The 24,125-nt window shown below is 27.1% G+C and overlaps 1 protein-coding gene across 5 annotated transcripts in view; it reads right to left on the bottom strand.

Moving 5' to 3' along the window:
* Positions 1-24,125, bottom strand: part of LOC142223555 (beta-1,4-glucuronyltransferase 1) — a 313,449-nt gene that overhangs the window by 286,808 nt on the left and 2,516 nt on the right. For 3 of the 5 annotated variants that reach the window (XM_075293434.1, XM_075293435.1, XM_075293438.1), the window contains exon 2: positions 22,172-22,789. The exons of the other annotated variants lie outside the window; for them this stretch is intronic. The gene's annotated coding sequence lies outside the window, so the exon portion shown is untranslated. The remainder of the gene's footprint in view (positions 1-22,171; positions 22,790-24,125) is intronic. 5 annotated transcript variants of the gene reach the window in all.

Below are 24,125 nucleotides of genomic sequence, written 5' to 3'. Positions count from 1 at the left end.
AATCCATGTCGAAAGAAATCGCAGGAAAATGTTCAATATTTAATTTTTTGGGTGAGCTGAATCTTTTAAGTAAACAACACAAATATCGCTCGTATCTCAAAATTTTCTGACTGTTTAAACGGTCAAGCTTTAGGAAGGAGCTGTCATTAGTAGGCAGATTCTAAAACTAGGGTTGCTCAATCCCGCCATATAAAAGGCAACCCTCTTATATCCTGGACCCACCACTAGGGCTATATAGAAACTGTTAACTGGAACTGAAAGTGCAAAGAGCATCTCTGCCCCGCAAAAAAGTTCGTAGTTGAAGTAAATATCTTATCTCATTACCACAAGCAATACCAAATCCTAGGATGTAATGAGTTCCTATATGACACTCTTCAATTACCATAGAATCCAAGTCACAACTCGTGGTAAAGAATTCAATTCCGTTATATTGTGAAATGTCAAATATTTTTAAAGTTCAAATCATTTTTTATTAAGATTAAATTTATTTTTTTATTAAAGACTAGCCGAACTATATCCGAATATCGTCATAATATTAGTGAAGCATAAATTGGAAGTATTTAATACTGATAACAAATCATTGGGTAAATATTGTTAAAGTTCAAATCTTTTGGGAAATATCAAAGTATTGAGACCATTATTAAGTACTGTAGTCGCCAAGATTAAATTTATTTTTTAACAAAGAGTTGCCGAACTGCATATCTGAATATCGTCAAAATTGTAGTGAAGCATAAATATAAATTCTCGGAAATATTTTATACTGATAACAAATCAGTGGGTAAATATAAAATTTATGTCATAGTGACTATTAATAACCTACCTCAAATTACTGAATTATTACGTTTTTATCATGGCAATTAGAAGCGTCTTTAATCTTATCGAATTCAGCTTTAATAGTAGTTAATAGGGTAATATGGAAACGTTGTGCATGTAGATTTTAGGTAGGCAGTTTGTTATTCGAATCATATTAAAGACTAAATTACCTATTATTAAATTAATGATACGATACAATTTTATATAACCCCAGATTATGGCGATTATGGTCCGATATAGAAAAATAGAAAATTTTATCAAAATTTTGTCAAAATATTATTTCTATAGAAAATTTTGTCAAAATTTTATTTCTATAGAAAATTTTGTGAAAACTTTATTTCTATAGAAAACTTTGTCAAAATTTTATTTCTATAGAAAATGTTATCAAAATTTTGTTTCTACAGGAAATTTTATCAATATTTTATTTCTATAGAAAATTTTGTCAAAATTTTCTATAGAACATGTCGTCAAAATTTTATTTCGATAGAAAATTTTGTCAAAATTTTATTTCTATAGAACATGTCGTCAAAATTTTATTTCCATAGAAAATTTTATCAAAATTTTATTTCAATAGAAAATGTCGTCAAAATTTTTTTCTATAGAAAATTTTGTAAAAATTTTATTTCTACAGAAAATTTTATCAACATTTTATTTCTATAGAAAATGTCAAAAATTTTCTTCCATAGAAAATTTTGTAAATATTTTTTTCTATTTGAAAATTTTATTTCTATATAAAATGCCGTCAAATTTTTTTCTATAGAAAATTTTGTAAATATTTTTTTCTATTTGAAAAATTTATTTATATAGAAAATTTTGTCACAATTTAATTTCTATAGAAAATTTTGTCAAAATATTATTTCTATAGAAAATTTTGTCACAATTTTATTTGTATAGAAAATTTTGTCAAAATTTTTTTTCTGTAGAAAATTTTGTCAAAATTTTATTTCTATAGAACATTTTGTCAAAATTTTATTTCTATAGAACATTTTGTCAAAATTTTATTTCTATCGAAAATTTTTGAAAATTTTATTTATATAGAAAATTTTGTCACAATTTTACTTCTATAGAAAGCGACGTAAAAATTTTATTTCTATAGAAAGTTTTGTTAAAATTTTATTTCTATAGAGATTTCTGTCAAAATCTTATTTCTACAGAAAATTTTGTCAAAATGTTATTGCTATAGAAATTTTTTAAAAAATTACCGATTTGACGAAAATGGACCAAATTCCATTTGGTCCGACCATCGGACCAACTTTAAAAATTAATAATTTTTTGGACCAATTTTGGTCTGATCGGACCAAAATGTCAACCTTGTGTTCCACCATAGAGACCTTCGGGTCTAATATTCCACCACAGAGACCTTCGGGCCTATTGTTTTAACACAGAGACCTTCGGGCCTACTATTCCACCACAGAGACTTTCGGGCCTATTGTTTTAACACAGAGACCTTCGGGCCTACTGTTCCACCGCAGAGACCTACGGGGTTTATATTCCACCATAGAGACCTTCGGGCCTACTGTTCCACCGCAGATACCTTCGGGCCTACTGTTCAACCATAGAGACCTTCGGGCCTACTGTTCTACCACAGAGACCTTTGGGCCTACTGTTCCACCACAGAGACCTTCCTGCCTACTGTTCCACCACAGATACCTTCGTGCCTACTGTTCCACCACAGAGACCTTCGGGCATACTGTTCCACCACAAAGACCTTCGGGCCTACTGTTCCACCATAGAGACCTTCGGGCCTACTGTTCCACCACAGAGACTTTCGGGCCTACTGTTCCACCACAGAGATCTTCGGGTCTACTGTTCCAACATAGAGACCTTGGGGCCTACTATTCCACCACGGAGACCTTCGGGCCTACTGTTCCATCACAGACACCTTCGGACCTACTGTTCTACCACAGAGACCTTCGGGCCTACTGTTCTACCACAGAGACCTTCGGGACTACTGTTCCTCCACGAGACCTTCGGGCCTACTGTTCCACCACAGAGACTTTCGGGCCTACTGTTCCACCATAGAGACCTTCGTGCCTACTGTTCCACCACAGAGAACATTGGGACTACTGTTCCACCACAGAGACCTTCGGGCCTACTGTTCCACCACAGAGAACTTCGGGACTACTGTTTCACCACAGAGACCTTCGTGCCTATTGTTCCACCACAGAGATCTTCGGGTCTACTGTTCCACCGCAGATACCTTCGGGCCTACTGTTCCACCACAGAGAACATTGGGACTACTGTTCCACCACAGAGATCCTCGGGCCTACTGTTCCACCATAGAGACCTTCGGGTCTAATATTCCACCGCAGAGACCGTCGGGCCTACTGTTCCACCACGGAGACCTTCGGGCCTACTGTTCCACCGCAGAGACCTTCGGGCCTACTGTTCCACCATAGAGACATTCGTGCCTACTATTCCACCATAGAGACCTTGGGGTCTAATATTCCACCGCAGAGACCTTCGGGCCTACCAGTGCTGCCGCTACTACTTCAATCGAAGTATTTTGCTTCATTTTCACAGAATTTATTTCGTCACTCCTTCTTCCAAAAATCAGCTTAAAATTTTTAAATTTTTCCCCATATTACCTATTTGTTTTTCCTATTCCTTTAATTAGGTTTTAATCATTGAATTATTAACCGATGCGGGCCAATTTTTGCATAGTTGTTAGAGACCATATACTTACAACATGTACCAAATTTCAGCCGGATCGAATGAAATTTGGTTCTCTTAGAGGCTCCGCAAGCCAAATTGGGGGGTCCATATAAACTGATCCCCCAATTTGGCTTGCGGAGCCTCTAAGAGAACCAAATTTCATCCGATCCGGCTGAAATTTGGTACATGGTGTAAGTATATGGTCTCTCCGTTTATATGGGGGCTATACGTAAAAGTGGACCGATATGGCCCATTTGTAATACCATCCGACCTACATCAATAACAACTACTTGTGCCAAGTTTCAAGTCGATAGCTTCTTTCGTTCGGAAGTTGGCGTGATTTCAACAGACGGACGGACGGACATCTCAGATCGACTCAGAATTAACAGAATAAAGTTAATATACCCCCATCCTATGGTGGAGGGTATAATAAAATGAATTCTATTATTTTGTTTTCAAAAATGTATGCTACTTCAATTTTATTCAATCTACTCCGCTTTTTTCCAAAATCTACTTCACTCAATTTTTCACTAGCGGCAACACTGGGGCCTACCACGGAGACCTTCGGGCCTGCTGTTCCACCGCAGAAACCTTCGGGCCTACTGTTCCACCATAGAGACCTTCGTGCCTACACACAAAAAAATTTCACGAACATTTTTCCAATTAAAATTTTAATTGAGTTTTAAAACATATTCAATTAAAAATTTAATTGATTCAACAAATTTTTTAATTGAAACAAAAATCAATCACAAAAATAATAGTATCAATTAATTTTTTAATTGGATCAATTAACTTTTTAATTGACCTTCAATTAATTTTTTAATTGATGCTATCATTTCTGTGATTGAAGACATTTCAATTAAAAATTAATTGGATCAATTAAGTTTGTGATTGAATCAGAAAAAAAAATTTTTGTGTGTACTGTTCTACCATAGAGACCTTCGGGTCTAATATTCCACCGCAGAGACCTTCGGGCCTACTGCTCCACCACAGAGATCTTCGGGCCTACTGTTCTACCACAGAGACCTTCGGGCCTACTGTTCCACCGTAGAGACCTTCGTGCCTACTGTTCCACCACAGAGACCATTGGGCCTACTGTTCCACCATAGAGACCTTCGGGCCTACTGTTCCACCACAGAGGCCTTCGTGCCTACTGTTCCACCACAGAGGCCTTCGTGCCTACTGTTCCACCACGGAGACCTTCGGTTCTACTGTTCCACCACAGAGACCTTCGGGCCTACTGTTCCACCATAGTGACCTTTGGGCCTATTGTTCCACCATAGAGACCTTCGGGACTACTATTCGCTCGTAGATTAGCTAGTAGCCGTAGTAGTAGAGTGCATTATAGTCGTCAGTAATACTAAATACCTTGACCTTGACCGATTACCGATCCGAAGCTGATAACGACGGTCACGCCACTGCCTCTACAACAATAAACTGCAGCAACACTATCACCCGTGTGAAAGCCGAAGATCTCATCAGCAGTTCCTTCCCAAATGCCAACGAACCGAACAACTCAGCAATGACAAAGCATTAGCGTTTCATCGAATTCAGTAGCTTCCGATTGTCAACGAATCATCATCTACCGAGCATAGTCGAACCGATGTTCTCCTCCACTACCCATTATAAACGAACCGAATTTCCCCTCAACTACCGAACATCGACAAACCGACATTCTCATCACTACTGATAATCAACGAACAGCGAACTATCAACGAACCGAATTCCTCATAAATTATTGAATCTCTACGCGCTGATGTCTTCATTCATCACCGTCCATCAACACGCCGAATATTCAACAACCACCGATCATCAAGAAACCGACGCACTCATTAAACGGACCGAATCTCTCAAATCCCAATGATCAAGCAATCGAAGTACTTACGTCTCTTCGATTATATACGAATAGAATTCCTTCCTCGTCTCACGAAGATATCAGTTGCCGTATCAACGACATCCCGAATGCTTGCTTTCATCAGATCCTGACCATACCTATTACTTACAGTGAATAATCAGATGAAACTATGCACCTATTGTCTTAGGGAAATTATGTCATATATTCACAAAATGTTCAGGATTTAAATCGTCAAATATTCACAAAATGTTCAGGATTTAAATCGTTTACTACACCGCAATTATATTTCTTATAGCAATCCCACTTCTCAAAATCTTTTTGACCAGACCATTCAATTATCGCGGGAATAACAATTTTATTTATTTATGTTGTTATTTTTACAGGATATCGTTATATCCTTATGGTATTGTGTTAATTTAAAATGTTAATAAAAAGCATCAAATATAAATACCTCGGGGAGATTTCAATTCTGAGATATTGGAAATTAAGGACGAATGGAAAACCCATGTCAAAATGTTGTAGTCCACCTCACCTCATTGTATTGGCAAACAACAATTGAACATGAACGAAAAAAAGATCTATAAATTTATTCAACTGTAAAATAAGCAAAATCATCACAATTGGGCGGTTTCTTGCCAGTTTGCAAATTATATAAAATTTAACACATACTTTCGAATCCTGTAGTATCCTTTTTTTCACAATCGCATGTTACAGCATTCTATATTTTCGAGCAGAACAAAAAATCCACTGAACCCTAACAATATGTAACTTTCTCTTCTTCTTTCTGGGTTTGTTATGTGTGAAATGAAAGGAAAAGTTGTTCCTTCTTTTTAGCTTAGTAAGCCTAAATTGTTTTGGTTTTTTTTTTTTGGGTGGAAAGGGCCGAACAACCGGATGAGAATAAAACCACAAAATTTAACAAAATTTGTCTTATTCAAACAGAAAAGAGGTAAACGTTTTTGGAACGAGTTAAACGATGAAAAAATATTCTGTTTCGATGTGGGAGGAAATTCTTCACTTCATTTGAAAGTCAACGTAAGTAAAGATTTGCAATAAAATGGGCCCAATATTTGTATAACACAGTGAGTTTGTTAGTTGTTTTTATTTAAAACGGAAATGGGTGTCAAAACAAAACATTTGTTAATTAATCACATGTGTTATAATATAAAGTGTGTGTATCTGTGTGTGTATGTGTGTGTGGATGTAAGGAGTTGTCAGTGCAAGGTAAGGGGAAAAGTAAGCAGCATTGGTCAAGTAATGATAATTTAAAATATTGGATTGATATTAATAATGCGGGATTGGCAACAGATGACTTAGATCAGGATATACGCACCAGACAATACTGGAAGTACCCAGTTGAAGTGAAAAACTGCTTACCAAGAGCATTTATGCCATACCTTCAGCAATACCGCATGACTTACCATCGGTTATGGATAAACTTTATTGGAAGTCAATTCAAATGGAAATAAAAATAAAGTTATGACAAAAATTTTACCAAAAATTCAAAATAAGATTTTTTTTTAATTTACTAGATTTTTGGTAAATTTTTCATTAAGTTTGGTAGATTTTTTGCACAAGTGGCAAGAGTGCCAGATTGGTAGAATTATGGATGTTTTGGTAGATTTTCAATTTTTTTATGGAAATAAAAATTTTACCAAATTTCTTATAAAAATGATATTTTGCAAAAATTTTAATAAAAAAAAGATTTTGTAAAAATTTTCTATAAATATAAAATTTTATAAAAATTTCTATTGAAATAAAATTTTGTAAAAATTTCTATTGAAATAAAATTTTGTAAAAATTTCTATTGAAATAAAATTTTGCAAAATTTTTTTATACAAATAAAATTTTGCAAAAATTTACTATGAAAATAAAACTTTGCAAAAATTTTCTAAAAACATAAAATTTTGCAAAATTTTTCTATAAAAATAAAATTTTGCAAAAATTTTCTATGAGTACAAAATTTTTAAAATTTTTTTTAAAAAAATAAAATTTTGCAAAATTTTTTTTAAAAAAATAAAATTTTGCAAAAATTTTCTATAAAAATAAAATTTTGTAAAAAATTCTATAGAAATAAAATTTGGACAAAAATTTGATGAAGAAATACAATTTTGCAAAAATTTGCTATGAAAATAAAATTTCGTAAAAATTTCTATTGAAATAAAATTTTGCAAAAATTGTCTACTGAAATAAAATGTTGCAGAAATATTCTATAAAAATAAAATTTTGCAGAAATTTTCTATAAAAATAAAATTTTGCAAAAATTTTCTATAGAAATAAAATTTTGTAAAAATTTCTATAGAAATAAAATTTTGTAAAAATTTCTATAGAAATAAAATGTTGGCAAACATTTTCTATAAAAAGTAAAAATTCGCAATAATTTACTACAAAAATAAAATTTTTCAAAAATTTTGTATAAAAATAAAATTTTTCAAAAATTTGCTATAAAAATAAAATTGTGCAAAAATTTCTATAGAAATTAAATTTTTATTGTTGTTTTTGATCTCAGCTTAAAGCCATGCATTGACTAAACTACAAGTGTAGCTTAACCAACAGAGGAAAAGAATGCTTGTCAAATTTATTTGGGCAAAGCCCTATAGACTACAAGATGGTTGGATGTACAGCTGTTTCGGAATTACCACATTCCTCATCAGCATCCTCTACTTGCAGCAGAACTATCAACCAATTATGATAGTTTTGCTGCAAGTAGAGGATGCTGATGAGGAATGTGGTAATTCCGAAACAGCTGTACATTCAACCATCTTGTAGTCTATAGGGCTTTGCCCAAATAAATTTGACAAGCATACTTTTCCTCTGTTGGTTAAGCTACACTTGTAGTTTAGTCAATGCATGGCTTTAAGCTGAGATCAAAAACAACAATTGAAGAGAAGCCAACAATAACAAACAAAACGAAATTAAATTTTGTAAAAATTTCTATAGAAATAAAATTTTCCAAAAATTTGCTATAAAAAAACTTTTTTATAAAAAAAAATTTTTGGAAAAATTTGCTATAAAAATAAAATTTTGTAAAAATTTCTATTGAAATAAAATTTTGCAAAAATTTTCTATAGAAATAAAAAATTGACAAAGCAAAAATTTCCTTTGAAAATAAAATTTGGCGAAAATTTCTATAATAAATTTTCTATAAAAATAAAATATCGACAAAAATTGTACCAAAAATTCAAAATAATATTTTTTTTTTAATTTTGGTAGATTTTTGGTAAAATTTTCATAAAATTTTGGTATTTTTGTTTTGGCAGCCTTGTATTAGTTTTTGCAAACTTGCCTATCAGACAGAGACCCGTTATCAGAAGTGATATTGGGCGTATTGAAAACACTAGTTCTCTGCCTTTGGCCAGGTACCTATATTATGTGAATATTGCACTGCTCAGCCAACGCGTTGGGAGATTTTCGGCAGTCTATGGCCGTTTTCGAGTTAAGGACTACAGACTCCAATAATTTTAGTCCAATAATTTTAGTGTCTAAGAATATGTTAATGCCAATATTTGTTGGAACATTACTTCTCAGCCAATTTGCCACCTCTTTTACTGCCAATATTTCAGCCTGAAAAAACACTTCATTAATATTTTAACGATTTTAGGTTTTTTGAATATACTGCAAAATCCATTTGAACATTTAATTTGGAGGCATCGGCTTAGAAATAAATATAAAACTCACAATTAGGAATTTGTGTTTTTAATTTATTGACGAAAAGAGGGTTCGGCACATCTGGCATTATTATGAGGACTGAACTGTGACCATGCTTCATTTCAGACGACAGCGATAGCTCGCTCAACCGTACAGCCGTTGTCTACACAGAAAAAAAAAATTCACGAACATTTTTCCAATTAAAATCTTAATAGAGTTTTAAAAAATGTTCAAGTAAAAATTTAATTGGATCAACAAATTTTTTAATTGAAATAAAAATCAATCACACAAATTAATAGTATCAATTAATTTTTTAATTGGATCAATTAATTTTTTAATTGACTGCTAATTAGTAATTTCTAAACTTCAATTAAATTTCCACTTTATAAAAAAAAAAAAACACATTTTTTTTCATATCAATTGTTTACAATTTGTTTTTTAATGCGGATCAGACCAAAAATACCCTCACACTCAACTACGATTACGATTTGCTTAACTCTTATCAGTGCTTAATGATTATAAAATGCTGTTAACTTCTATATAGTCTGGATGCATATAAAGAAATCTAAACAATGTTAGACGCGACAATGCGGTATATGTCATTTCACAGGAAATGCTGGGACTGATAGGCAAATTGCTGCTTGTTGAAAATATCTAAATTACGTTGGTAATGTGATAAACGATTATTTTATAACGCATTGCGGGTGGTATAGCTGCCATGATTATATGTAGACGAATGTAAAAGACTTTAAATGACAAAACGAAGAAAAAGGCCCAAAAAAATTTATAATAATGAACAATGAATTGCGTGATATCGTCTACGTATTTATATTGTCGAAAATGAGCAATGTCATAGCGATAGGCGGTTTGGGGAAAGATTAAAAAGTCATCCTATGATGATGACTTTTTCACTTCCATGGAAGTTCTGTTGAGAAAAAATATATTTCTACAAAATTGTACGCCAAAATAAAAACGATGGATAACATAAAAACACAAAACAATTTTTTGAAAAAATATTTGATAATAAAATTTGAGGTTGCTGAGATTGGAACCTGCACAGAAAAAAAAATATCACTAAAATATTCCAAATGAAAACGTTGATTGAAGTTGAAAATTTTTTCAATTAAAAAATTGATACTATTAATTTTTTAATCAAAATAGAAACATTAGGTCAGTATTTTTTTTTAAATTTTAAAGTAAGAAAATAATTGATACAATTAACTTTTTAATCAAACTTGAAAGTATAAAACAGTTAAAAAATTATGGATATTTTTTTTTCGAAATTCTTTATTAATTTTTTTTTAAACTATAAATATTTGAATCAAACTAAAAATGATTAAAAATAGTTATAGAAAGTGATTGAAATATTGTATAACGATTAAAAATAGTTTCGTTTTTAATTAAACAATTAATTGCATTTTGCAATCGACATTAAAAATATATTTGAATCAATTAAAAAAATAATTGAAATTTGCTAATGAAATCAATCAATTTTTTAATCAAGTATTTTTTTTTTTTTGATACTCAAATAAAACTGTGATTAATACTATTAATATTGTGATTGAAGAAATTTCAATAAAAAAATTAATTGGATCTAATTGATCCAATTATTTTTTTAATTGAAATGTCTTCAATTTTGTGATTGAATCTGAAAAAAATTGTGTGTGTGTGTGTTATTCGTTTTTCATTCATACACATAACAAAAAAAATTTTCTGATTCAATCACGAAATTAATTGATCCAATTAACTTGAAAGTCAAATAAAAAATTAAGTGAAAGTCAATTAAAAAAATTAATTGATTAATTTTTCTTGATAATTATTCTTGATAATTTTTCTAATTGATTTTTTTTTTTTCAATTAAAAAATTTGTTGAATCATTTAAATTTTTAATTGAATATTTGTTAAAACTCAATTAAAATTTTAATTGGAAAAATTTTTGTGAAATTTTTGTTTGTTTACTGATAAAGAACATCTCGAGAAGTTGCTATAATGTTGTGCCTTGGTGTCAAATTACAATCATATCAGATACTTTTGAATTGACGTTTCGACGCTTCGTGTTCAATGGCGTTTGTGGCTGGATGTTCTAAGGCGTTCTGTTTTGGTGCCAACAAACCCAGGTTAAAAGTATTTATTTCCCCCCAAAAAGTATTTATTTACCCCCAAAATCACAGCTATTATCTCTATTTATACCATATACTTGTTAAAAATAATTGTAACAAATTTATGTCATTATGGTTGGCATTTTTTCGCTATACTCGTAGTAGGTGTCAAATACCGTTAACCAAGATTAATTGCCATGTATAGTACATTCCTTAATTGGTACGGGGAATGTCTGTTTTGAGATAATGAAAAAAAAAATCGAAACAAAAACAAAATATCTACGCAAATAAAAGATAAATAAAACATTAGAAATTCTTGTCAGGTATGATATGAACATGGCATTGAACGCTAGGTTAGAAAACACAAATGGAACAAACAAAAATTGAGTAACTGATATACTACCAAAGAAGAAACACTTAAACGTAAAATTGGGAGCACAACCTAAAGTTATTGGTTTTTTATGAAGGAAATTTAATTTTAAAGATAACAATAAAGCTAACAAAAAAAAAAAGAAATAAGATATAAATGCTATTGTTTAGCTATGGCATGTGTTCTTCAATATTCTGTTGTTATGTATACAAAATTTGCCCTAACCCAAATAGGTGCTAATTGAAAAAAGTATTGAATTGCTAAACAAATTTGTTTTCTTCTTTTTTAGTTTTCATTTATTTGGTGATAATGGGTTTTTAAATGTTTACTTGGTCGACTTCACTTCATATCTACAACATCAATGTCATTTAAATTTTAACTGAAATTTTTGATAGTCAAACAATATTGATATGTACAACAAAAATATTTTAGTTTCCTATTAAAATATGTGATTATTTAATTTTATTGCGTTGAATGAAAAAATCTGATAAAAGGACAATAAATCTTTACGTTGTTGTTACAAGAAAAATGTCAAAATTCCTCCTTAACATAATGTATATTATTATTTGTTTATGTTTATATTTATTTTCCTAAAATTACACACGAATACGCCCATTACCATTGGCAACCACCCCTAGGTTCCAATCATACATGTATGTTAATTTATGTTCGTAGACCAGGTGGTTGGCGGTCAGTCACTTGGTTGTTTGTTTGTTTAGTCCTTTACTTTTAATGCAAGTCCTTTGCCACCACAAACAAATTTTACCCCCATCGCCCTTTTGCAAAGTGTTATTGCATTTGTATGTTTGGAATGTAGTTGCTGGGGTCATGACCACGAGTTTTTAGTACAAGGTTGTCCCCATTAGCTGGTTAAACCAAATTTATTTTCTTCTGTCATATATGGGCCATATGAAAATGAAATGTCATCGAAAATGAGATTAAGGAAAATACCTTCGCAATTCTAGGGGAGTTAAACTTATTTCCAGGACGAAAATGGTAAGAAATCTATATACAGTGTTGGCTGATATGTACTGAAACATTTCTAAACCGCTCGTCTCACAGCTGACATTTTTATTCCAGTGACAGTTCATTTTATTCTTTACAAGCTTACAAAACCAATTTGATCTATTGCACTGAGAAATAATTTCGCGATGGAATTTAAGCGTGACAATGTGATTTCCTTATATCTGGCTGGAAATCCACAAATGGTTATCGTAAGGGCCTACATACACAAAAAAATGTTTTTCTTATTCAATCACGAAATTAATTGATCCAATTAAATTTTTAATTGAAATGTCTTCAATCGCAGAAATGATAGTATCAATTAAAAAAATTAATCAAAAGTCAATCAAAAAATTAATTGATCCAATTAAAAAATTAATTGAAAGTCAATCAAAAAAAAATTAATTGATCCAATTAAAAAATTAATTGAAAGTCATTCAAAAAATTAATTGATCCAATTAAAAAAAAATAATTGATACTATTAATTTTTTGATTGATGTTGTTTCAATTAAAAAAATTTGTTTAATCAATTAAATTTTTAATTGAATATTTTTAAAACTTAATTAAGACGTTAATTAAGTTTTTCTGTGCAGCATTTAAATGTGAATAAATCTTGTGTTTCTTTTTGCATATTTCATTACCGTGATACTGGCAGAGTAACATCATCTCCAAAAAGTAAACGAAAAAACAGTAACAATACCAGATATGATCAGAAAAAACATGAAGACCCGATTTGATCGTATCTGACCTCGCACATAACACGGGAACGATTGCAATACATATTGAACCATTAGCTTGGAATAAAAGCAGTGAAATTTCAAAAAACTCAAGAGATCAACGGTGCACCAAAAAGTTAGACTAGAAAGAGCCAAGAAGTTGCTCCGCTTGCATTAAGTGACCATTTACCGAATTTGATTTTCTCCGAAGAAAAGCCATTCCAACACAGAAAACATATCACCAAAATGTTTGCAAATTGAATTTTAAAAAAAATTTTAGTTGAATTAAAAAAAAAAAAAATATTCAAATAAAAAGTTAATTTTTTGATTTTTTAGTGTTTTTTTTAATTGAAAAAAAATTAATCACAAAACTAAATTGGATCAATTAATTTTTTTAATTGACTTTGGTGATTGATTCCATCATTTCAGTGATTGAAGACATTTCAATTAAAATTTAATTGGATCAATAAATTTTGTGATTGAATACAAACAAATATTTTTACTGTGAAATTGAGCATTATGTAAATAAACAAAATGATCGCGTTTAATTTTGCCAAAGAAGTCAGCTGAAAAATTACACCTTCCAGAACCCAGGCGCCGCCGATGGTAATGATATGGCCAGCCGTAACGACAGATGGTCGGTCCCCGCTCCTATTCATCGACCGTGAGGTCAAAATAAATTCCGAATATTATCGGAACAATGTCCTAAAGACAATATTGACGCCCTGAGCTGACAAACATTTTGGCGACAGACCATGGACATTCCAAATGGACCGCATAATAACCCCCAAAATCTACGAATCTCAATCACGGTTGCCACAGTTGGTAGAATTCTACCAAAAATGGTAGATTTTTTTTTACTGTTGGGTAGATTGTTACAATTCTGGATATTTTAATAGATTTTGCAAAATACTCCTCTATAATCAAGAGAAATTTCATCAACTTTTTTTAAATCTTAGCAATTTTGACAAAATTTTCCATAGAAATAAAATTTTGACAACATTTTCTATAGAAATAAAATTTTGACAAAATTTTCCATAGAAATAAAATTTTGACAAAATTTTTTATAGAAATAAAACTTTTACAACATTTTCTATAGAAATAAATGTTTGACAAAATTTTCTATAGAAATAAAATTTTGACAAAATTTTCCATAGAAATAAAATGTTGACAAAATTTTCCATAGAAATAAAATGTTGACAAAATTTTCTATAGAAATAAAATTTTGACAAAATTTTCTATAGAAATAAAAGTTTGACAAAATTTTCTATAGAAATGAAATTTTGACAAAATTTTCTATAGAAATAAAATTTTGACAAAATCTTCTATAGAAATAAAATTTTGACAATTTTGCTATAGAAATAAAATTTTGACAAAATTTTCTACAGAAATAAAATTTTGACAAAGTTTTCTACAGAAATAAAATTTTAACACAATTTTCTATAGAAATAAAATTTTGACACAATTTTCTATAGAAATAAATGTTGACAAAATTTTCCATAGAAATAAAAGTTTGACAAAATGTTCTATAGAAATAAAATTTTGACAAAATTTTCTATAGAAATAAAATTTTGACAAAATTTTCTATAGAAATAAAATTTTGACAAAATTTTCTATAGAAATAAAATTTTGACAAAATTTTCTATAGAAATAAAATTTTGTCAAAATGTTCTATAGAAATCAAATTTTGACAAAATTTTCTATAGAAATAAAATTTTGACAAAATTTTCTACAGAAATAAAATTTTGACAAAATTTTCTACAGAAATAAAATTTTGACAAAATTTTCTATAGAAATAAAATGTTGACAAAATTATCTATAGAAATAAATTTTTTAGAATATGTTCTATAGAAATAAAATTTTGACAAAATTTTGTAAAGAAATAAAATTTTGACACAATTTTCTATAGAAATAAAAATTTGACAAAATATTCTATAGAAATAAAATTTTGACAAAATTTTGTATAGAAATAAAAGTTTGACAAAATTTACTATAGAAATAAAATGTTAACAAAATTTTCTATAGAAATAAAGTTTTGACAAAATTTTCTAAAGAAATAAAATGTTGACAACACTTTTTATAGAAATAAAATTTTGACAACATTTTTTATAGAAATAAATTTTTGACGAAATTTTCTATAGAAATAATCATTTTGTCAAAATTTAACATTTTGACAAAATAAAATTTTGACACCATTTTCTTTAGAAATAAAATTTTGACAAAAATTTCTATAGAAATAAAATTTTGACAAAATTTTCAATAGAAATAAAATTTTGACAAAAATTTTCCATAGAAATACAATTTTGACTCAATAAAATTTTGACAACAATTTTCCATAGAAATAAAATTTTGGCAAAAATTTCTATAGAAATAAAATTTTGACAAAATTTTCTATAGAAATAATCATTTTGACAAAATTTGACATTTTGACAAAATAAAATTTTGACATTTGCTATAGAAATAAAATTTTGACAAAAATTTTCCATAGAAATAAAATTTTGACAAAAATTTTATACAGAAATAAAATTTTGACAAAAATTTTCTATAGAAATAAAATTTTGACAAAATTTTCTATAGAAATAAAATTTTTACAAAAACTTTCCAAAAAATAACATTTTGACAAAATAAAATTTTGACAAAAATTTTCCATAGAAATAAAATTTTGATAAAAATTTCTATAGAAATAAAAGTTTGACAAAATTTTCTTTAGAAATAAAAATTTGACAAAATTTTCTATAGAAATAAATTTTTGACAAAGTTTTCTATAGAAATAAAATTTTGACGAAATTTTCTATAGAAATAATCATTTTGACAAAATTAGACATTTTGACAAAATAAAATTTTGACAACATTTGCTATAGAAATAAAATGTTGACAAAAATGTTCCACAGAAATAAAATTTTCTATAGAAATAAAATTTTGACAAAATTTTCTACAGAAATAAAATTTTGACAAAATTTTCTATAGGAATAATATTTTGACAAAAATTTTTTATAGAAATAAAATTTGGACTAAATTTTCTATAGATATAAAATTTTGTATAGAAATAAAATTTTGACAACATTTTCTATATAAATAAAATTTTGACAAAGTTTTTTATGGAAATAAAACTTTGACAAAATTTTCTATAGAAATAAAATTTTGACAAAATTTTCTATAGAAATAAAATTTTGACAAAATTTTCTATAGAAATAAAATTTTGACAAAATTTTCTATAGAAATAAAATTTTGACAAAGTTTTTTATGGAAATAAAATTTTGACAAAATTTTCTATAGAAATAAAATTTTGACAAAATTTTCTATAGAAATAAAATTTTGACAAAATTTTCTATAGAAATAAAATTTTGACAAAATTTTCTATAGAAATAAAATTTTGACAAAATTTTCTACAGAAATAAAATTTTGAAAAAATTTTCTAAAGAAATAAAATTTTGACAAAATTTTCTATAGAAATACAATTTTGAAAAAAAATTGCATAGCAATAAAAATTTAAAAAATCTTTCTATAGAACAATTTTTTATTTGGTAGTTTTTTGGTTGAATTTTCTCCAAATTTTGGTAGATTATTTTTGGCTTGTGTGGAAACCGTGATCTCAATCCGCTGTTGGAAAATTATACGTAGAAGGAGAGTAAGATTGGCACCAAAAACTACCATTGTATCGATCATACAATGAAAAAAGTTTACTTGAATTCATAGGCCTTCCCTTATAGATTCCAGGTCAGCGGATTCTTTAAAAGATCGACATTTGTTAGGGAGCTATCTGCCTTTAAAGCTAGGCTCTATATAATTAAAATTAGGATACAAATTTCATTTACTGAATTTTTATTCCTTTTTCACATTATATTCACAAAGCTTTTCATGTTCAAATAAATATCAGCTTAAAAAATATAAATGTTACATTCACAAAAGTTTACTTGAATCTAAAGATGTTGACCTTAGAAATTAATTTCGAGCCAAAGATGCCGCTTCTTTGAAATAAAGACATTTTTAGGGAGCTATGTAGCTATAAATTTTGGATCAATAAAATTAGTATACAGATCTCAATTTGTTCGAAATTTAGTTGTTTTTGTCAATATATTAAAAAAATCTATTTACGTAAACCTAAATTTAACTTTAAAAGCCGAATTTATAAAAGATACTTCAAAATAAAAAAAATGTTTTCTTAATTTCGAAAAAAAAACTTTAAACCACAGAAACAAAATTCTCAAAATAAGTCTTAGCCTCTAGTTGAAGCTTTTTCAAAGATTCAAATATTTCAAGATTATTTTTTTAAATCTAGAATATTCTTCCTTACTTTAAGAAAAATGTTTCTTACTTCAAAGATATATGATTTTAAAGGAGGGGCCCAAATGTCAAATACTGGTGTCCTAATTTTAACGAAGAACATTCTTAAGACAAAGATTATAAACTTCCTTTTAATTACAATTTCTTTATTTTAATGGAATTTGTCCTTAATATCGTGTAAATTGTGTTTTCAAAAAATAATAAAATAAAAATTATCTTTCATATTAGATCAAAATTGTTTTCAGTGTATGTAAAAATTTAAAAAAGTGTTTCTTAGTGTTAAGAAACATGTAAACCAAAGATGTGAAGTCCTCAAAATAAGAATTAGTCTATACATGAAGGTTCTTATATTTAATCCAAAGATTCGTGATTATTTATTTAACTAAAAAGTTATTTGGCCTAAATATAAGAAACAAAATATTTAAAGTAAAGATTATGGTCTTTTTAATTTTTTTTTTACATTACATTTCTTTACTTTTAAGAAATTTGTCTTAAATACTATGTAAATTGTGTGCATTTAAAAAATAAACTAAATAGTTACCAGCTCACCCTCGTAAAATGTAATTATCATTAAAATGTTTCTACACGCAAAGAAAAAAAACGTTTGGAAAACTTGTACCGAAAACGTTTTTCTTTTGTTAGAGTTTTTTGAATTGCTTCGAAAATTTTAAACGTTTATCACCAAAAAAAATCGTTTGTTACAAAATTTTTATTTTTTCAATAAAAAAAATTATTTTTGAAACAACAACGCAGTCCATTTCGTTTATATCAAACACTGTTCTTTTCTGACTTTTAGTCTTTAATAAGACACATTTTACAGTTCAAAATTTAATATACTACAATGTAATAATTAACATTTTTTCGGAATCTTACGAACTATCTGGAATATATGTAAAAAAAACTTTGGTCGAAACAGGGTTCGAACCCACGACCCTTGGCATGCAAGTCGGACGTAGCAACCACTGCTCCACGGTGCCAAACTAAATGTTTGTTTCTGTTAAATAAACTTTGTTTATTCGGTTCGTGGGCGCCGCAAGCTATGCTATATAAATATAACTTATATGGATATTTATCTATTGATGACCATAACAGGTACATAGCTCAGTGGTTAGTGTGTTGGCTTACAAAGTGCATGGTCCGCGGTTCGATTATCCGTCCAGGCAAAAGGTAAAAAAATTTATAAAATCGTATAATTTCTTCTTCATTGTTGGTATTACAGGAAAAGTTGTTAAGAACTAAAAAACCTCGTGGATGTGAGAGAGATGTGAGGGAAAATGCAATTAGCAAAAAAACAATGTTTTTTTTTTTGAGTTTGTCTTTATGAAATCCTGGAAAAGAATAAACGTTTATCACAAAAAGTATATACTTTTCTTCCAAATACACTTCCTTACAGCGAAAAGCAAATGAGAAACGAACTTTGTTTGTCTAAAATTTCGTTTGGGAGGAAAGAATTATTTTTTTGCGTGTATTTACAAATAATTTAAGAATAATAGAAAACTTTCCGAAGCCATAACTGAATTACATTGACTATTCGAAAAACACCCATGTGGAATCCCTTTGGCGGAATTAATTTTACGCTTTCCGTTAATATTGAATGAAATGTGGATATGCAAATGAAACAAGTTTTGCATCACAACTCTATGCGATTAAATAAATATTACACACGCCTTTATTAATAAAGATTAGAGAGGGGGATGATTGAACTAGTATATTAGCCACTTGTTATTTATTTATAGGGGTAGCTATAGAGTCGATGTTGTTTTCTTTTTTGATTTCAAATTGTCAAATTCCACTTACGGTGTGAAAGCGAAAGTGCGTTATATTGGTGATTTGAAAATGGACCATTTCAAAATTTTTCTTCTCTTTACTAAAAACAAAAACTGACGATAAGAAAGTAAGACAATGTAAAAAAACATGGTTGATATGTATGAATAGAGAAACACAAAAACAAGAAACAAAATATATGAACTAAATAACCGAGTTATAAGTAACAAACAAACAACCATCATCTACGCAAAAGGCATTTGTGAATACAATAATAAAACTAAAATTGAATGTATAACTAAAGAAAACTAAAATATAAAGTAATATCTGCAAAGCAGGGAAGTAGTTTACATTTCCTTTATAGAGGGTAATAGATTTGAGATAAAATCTCATTTCTATACAAATTTTGTCAAAATTTTATTTGTATAGAAAATTTTGTCAAAATTATATTTCTATAGAAAATTTTGGCAAAATTTTATTTCTATAGAAAATTTTGTCAAAATTTTATTTCTATAGAACATTTTATTTCTATAAAAAATGTTGTCACATTTTTATTTCTATATAAAATTTTGTCAATATTTTATTTCTATAGAAAATTTTGTTAAAATGTTCTTTCTATAGAAAATATTGTCAAAATTTTATTTCTATAGAATATTTTGCCAAACTTTTATTTCTATAGAAAATTTTGTCAAAATTTTATTTCTATAGAAAATTTTGTAAAATTTTGCCAAAATTCTATTTCTTTGGAAACTTTGTCTAAATTTTCTTTCTATAAAAAATTTTGTCTAAATTTTATTACTATAGAAAATTTTAACAAAATTTTATTTCTATAGAAAATTTTGTAAAATTTTGCCAAAATTCTATTTCTTTGGAAATTGTATTAAAATTTTATTTCTATAGAAACATTTTGTCTAAATTTTATTTCTTTGGAAACTTTGTCTAAATTTTATTTTTATAAAAAATTTTGTCTAAATTTTATTTCTATAAAAATTTGTGTCAAAATTTTATTTCTTAAAAAATTTTGTTAAAATTTTGATTTCTATCGAAAATTCTGTCAAAATTTTATTTTTATAAAAAATTTTGTCAACATTTTATTTCTTAAGAAAATTTGTTCAAAAATTTTATTTCTATATAATATTTACTAAAAATTTTATTTATATAAACATTTTTGTTATAATTTGATTGGTAAGAAAATTTTGTCAAAATTTTATTTCTATAGAAAATTTCGCCAAAATTTCATTTCCATAGTAAATTTTGTCAAAATTTTATTTCTATAGAAAATTTTATCAAAAATTTATTCTAATGGAAAATTTTGTCAACATTTTTTTTCTATATTTTATTTCTAGAAAAAATTTTGTGAAAAATTTTGTCAAAATTTTATTTCTATAGAAAATTTTGTCAAAATTTTGATTTCTATAGACAAATTTGTCAAAATTTTATTTTATAGAAAATTATGTCAAAAAATTATTTCTATAGAAAATTTTGTCCAAATTTTATTTCTGTTAAACATTTTGTCAAAATTGTATTTCTATATAAAATTTTGTCAATATTTTATTTGTATATAAAATTTTGTAAAAATTTTATTTCTATAGAAAATTTGTCAAAATTTTATTTCTATAGAAAATTTTGTCAAAATTTTGATTTCTATAGACAAATTTGTCAAAATTTTATTTTATAGAAAATTATGTCAAAAAATTATTTCTATAGAAAATTTTGTCCAAATTTTATTTCTGTAAAACATTCTGTCAAAATTATACTATTTCTATATAAAATTCTGTCAATATTTTATTTCTATATAAAATTTTGTAAAAATTTTATTTCTATAGAAAATTTTGTCAAAAATTTATTTCTATAGAAAATTTTGTCGAAATTTTATTTCTATAGAAAATTTTGTCAAAATTTTATTTCTATAGAAAATTTTGTCAAAATTTTATTTCTATAGAAAATTTTGTCGAAATTTTATTTCTATAGAAAATTTTGTCAAAATTTTGATTTCTATAGAAAATTTGTCAAAATTTTATTTCTATAGAAAATTTTGTCAAAATTTTATTTCTATAGAAAATTTTGTCAAAATTTCATTTCTATAGAAAATTTTGTCAAAATTTTATTTCTATAGAAAATTTTGTAAACATTCTATTTCTATAGAAAATATTGTCAAAATTTTATTTCTATAGAAAATTTTGTCAAAATTTTATTTGTATAGAAAATTTTGTCAACATTTTATTTGTTAGGATGTTAGGAAAAGTGGAGGTATGTTCCCGGGATAGATAATTTTGTCAAAATTTTATTTCTATAGAAAATTATTCAAAATTTTATTTCTATAGATAATATTGTCAAAATTTTATTTCTATAGATAATTTTGTCACAATTTTATTTCTATAGGAAATTTTGTCAAAATTTAATTTCTGTAGAAATTTTTATCAAAATTTTATTTCTATAGAAAATTTTATCAAATTTTTGATTTCTATAGACAATTTTGTTAAAATTTTATTTCTATAGAAAATTTTGTCAAAATTTTGATTTCTATAGACAATTTTGTCAAAATTTTATTTCTATAGACAATTTTGTCAAAATTTTATTTCTATAGAAAAGTTTGCCAAAATTGAATGTCTTTAGAAAATTTTGTCAAAATTGTATGTCTTTAAAAAATTTTGTCAAAATTTCATTTGTATAGAAAATTTTGTCATTTTATTTCTTAGGATGTTGGGAAAAATGGTGGTGTGTTCCCGGGATATTCTTAAAAAGCAAGATTTGTATGTGAACCAGTCGACAGGTGGCAAATAACACTTAAAAGCAGAAAATGATAACAATAATTCAACATAGTATGCTAGAGCTGAGTTTTTCCCCGAATCAAGCCTACGACCATGGTAAATATGCCTCTTTGGGTATTTTCATTGATAAAACTAACCAAGACGAAACAAATGAAATGAAGAAAAACGAAAAAGAAAAAAATATTTAAACTTACATCACACTTGGTTGAGGTTTTCTGGGTTGCTTGGCTGGCGGCAAGGGAGAAGATATCCAAAAAAACATAAACGCACAACGAGAAAACTGACGTTGACGACGATAACAACACAAAAGATGATGCAGACGATGAAACGCGTTGTATAGACTTACTGTTCCAGACTCTGCTGATGGCAATGGTGATGGATGGATGATTGAGCTGGTTAGTAAGGAGGGTAAAGGTAAAGGCAAACTACCAACCAATTCGAAAAAAACTATCAAAAAATTATGCGGTAGCAGCTACTTCAACGTTCGGCGATTGAATTTTTGGGTCCTCTTTTTTTTGCGTTTCTCGTTGGGATGGACAAAAGGCGAACGAGAGGGGGAAGACGACCTTCTCTTTTTGGATGAATAAACAAAATAATGATGAATTGTTTGTTGTCGTTTTTGTTGAGTTGTTTGTTTTTGTTGTTTCTATGTATTTATCTAATACAAGTGTCAAATAATACCACACAATGATAGAGGTTTGTGGTGGCTTTTCGGGGAATTATTATTTTTTCCTGGTTTGGTTTTGAAAATTTTACTTTGTTTTTTGTTTTTTTTTTTTTATTTTTTTTTTTACAGCAACTGAATGTGTTTTCTGATGAAAATAATTAAATATTTTATTATTTATAAAAAAAATTGAACATATATAATAGTTTTCTTAGGGCAATTTCGTTTCTGTGAAGTTAGGTCCCTTGGGCAACATTTTCTATAGAAAATAATCCAATTTTCTATAGAAATAAAATTTTGACAAAATTTTCTAAAGAAATAAAATTTTGACAAAATTTTCTAAAGAAATAAAATTTTGGCAAAATTTTCTATAGAAATAAAATTTTGACAAAAATTTCTATATAAAAAAAAAAATTTTTGACAAATTTTTTATATAAATAAAATTTTGACAAAATTTTCTATAGAAATAAAATTTTTACAAAATTTTCTAAAGAAGTAAAATTATGACAAAATTTGCTATAGAAATAAAATTTTGACAAAATTTTCTATAGAAATAAAACTTTGACAAAATTTTCAATAGAAATAAAGTTTTAACAAATTGTCCCTAGATATAAAATTTTAACAAAATTTTCTATAAAAATAATTCCGAAAAAAAATTTTGCATGATAGGCGGCTTATGCCGAAATAGCATAGGAAAAGAGATATGTTTGTTTCGAATATGTTTGTTTCGATTTGACAAAATTTTCTATAGAAATAAAATATTGACAAAATTTTCTATAGAAAAAAAATTTTGACAAAATTTTCTATAGAAATAAAATTTTGACAAAATTTTCCATAGAAATACAATTTTGACAAAATTTTATATCAAAATAAAATTTTGAAAAAATTTTCTATAGCAATAAAATGTTGACAAAATTGTCTATAGAAATAAAATTTTTACAACATTTTCTATAGAAATAAAATTTTGACAAAATTGTCTATAGAAATAAAATTTTGACAAAATTGTCTATAGAAATAAAACTTTGACAAAATTTTCTATAGAAATAAACATTTTAACAAAATTGTCTATAGATATAAAATATTAACAAAATTTTCTATAGAAATAAAATTTTGACAAAATTTTCTATGCATGTAAAATATTAACAAAATTTTCTATAGATATAAAATTTTGACAAAATTTTCTATACAAATTAAATTTCGGCAAAATTTTATTTAGAAATAAAAATTTTTTTTGACAAAATTTTGCATAGAAATAAAATTGTGACAAAATTTTCTATAGAAATAAAATTTTGACGAAATTTTCTATAGAAATAAAATTTTGACAAAATTTTCTATAGAAATTATATTTTGACAAAATTTTCAATAGAAATAAAATATTGACAAAATTTTATATCAAAATAAAATTTTGAAAAAATTTTCTATAGAAATAAAATTTTGATAAAATTGTCTATAGAAATAAAATTTTGAAAAAATTTTCTATAGAA

This window comes from Haematobia irritans, chromosome 2 (genome assembly GCF_050003625.1).
Source record: "Haematobia irritans isolate KBUSLIRL chromosome 2, ASM5000362v1, whole genome shotgun sequence".
Lineage (NCBI taxonomy): Eukaryota > Metazoa > Arthropoda > Insecta > Diptera > Muscidae > Haematobia > Haematobia irritans.
Note: the sequence above shows the minus strand (reverse complement) of the source record. Positions and strands in the feature narration are given on the sequence as shown.